Here is a 1,563-nt window from a genome sequence, read left to right as displayed (position 1 = left end):
AGTAGTAGTTAGTTGGTCCCAGGCCGGCAGTGCCAGAGGTTGCCCTGCAGCTGTACTGCCAGCCACGGCTGCTCCCAAACCCTGCCCAGCACCCCCTGAGCTCAGCCGTGCCCAGCACCCGCCCTCCCGCTGCGCTCCACAGCCCCTCAACCTGGGCTGCTCTGCACCAGGGGTCTGCACTCCAGCCCTCCCCTGCCCCCCTGAGAGCACGTCCCTGCCCTCCCGGCCCCCGCCACACACATGGACCTGACCTGGTGACAGAGTGCTCAGGGAGCAGGGACGGCTGGCTGCCCCCGCAGCACTGTGGCCAACAGGCCCGTCCCAGTGCCCTGGCGGGGGGCAAGCAGGGCAGACCGGAGACTGCAGCCAGACCCCAGCAGGAGCCCCAGTCACCAGCCAAATTCATGAAGACAAGGACAATCTGGGAGGTCAGCCCATGGGTCAAGGACTGGATCAACAGGCTCCAGGGGCAAGCACAGGCTGTGGCCGAGCTGGAGACGGGGCTCCTGCAACATCCCAGGCAGGAACTGCAGGGCCCCTCTCAAGGGGTTTGTACTTTTGCACAACTACTAGCCAGTTTTCCTGTACAAGTTTGTTGCATGTATTCACCGAGACACATCTCCCTCAGGTACAGGAGTTATCTCAGAAACAGGCAGATGTTGCTATGGAGGCAGGGCTGGAGGTCTCAAATCCAACAGCTCAGTTGAAGCAAGATTGTCACAGCGTCTGAGCAGGTGAGCTGTGGTTGTGTCTAGGGAAGCCTTGGAAATCTCCAAGGATGGAGATCACACAGTCCGCCTGGCTCACCTGTTGTAGGACAGAGATCACACAGTCCGCCTGGCTCACCTGTTGTAGGACAGAGATCACACAATCACACAGTCCGCCTGGCTCACCTGTTGTAGGACAGAGATCACATAGTCCGCCTGGCTCACCTGTTGTAGGCTGCACGACCTTCCTGATGAGGACATTTCCCCAATGTCCAATCAAAACCGTCCAAGCCACCATTTGTGGCCATAGCCCCTTGGAATATAATCTGATGACAGCAAGGAAAATATGGCTTTGTGCAGACACCCCACAGGCAGTTACACATTATCAGTGGATTTTCCTTCCTCGTTGCCCGCTTCTGCCCAAAGGCCATGTTCTCTGGCTGCTGACCACACTGGCCACCGTCTGCACAACCCCAGTCCAGGTCTCCCACAGCCTTCCTTGCTGGGGACCCTGCGCAGGACCGAGAGTTGCAGGGACAGCAGCAGTGGGGCCAAGAGGGAACAGTAACTCCCTGCAGTGTGCTGGTCACGCTTCACGGAGCCCAGCGTGTACCTGGGCTCTTTTGCCACAGGCTCTCGCTGACGGGCACCAATTCTCTGTGCAGACTGGCTGCCGCTCAGCAGCACACGGTGTCAGACGGGACAGCCCTCGCTTTGCCGTCATCCCGGGCACAGGCACACTGTAACTAACACTGCACAACGCTGGGCTGTGCCTCGATTTTGAAAACAGGAGTTTTTCAAAACTCTCTAAAAACCTTAAGTAACCTGGACGAGCCACTCTGACTGCCCTGGCATC

This window comes from Athene cunicularia (genome assembly GCF_003259725.1).
Source record: "Athene cunicularia isolate RWA chromosome 18 unlocalized genomic scaffold, athCun1 chr18_part1, whole genome shotgun sequence".
Classification (NCBI taxonomy): Eukaryota; Metazoa; Chordata; class Aves; order Strigiformes; family Strigidae; genus Athene; species Athene cunicularia.
Note: the sequence above shows the minus strand (reverse complement) of the source record.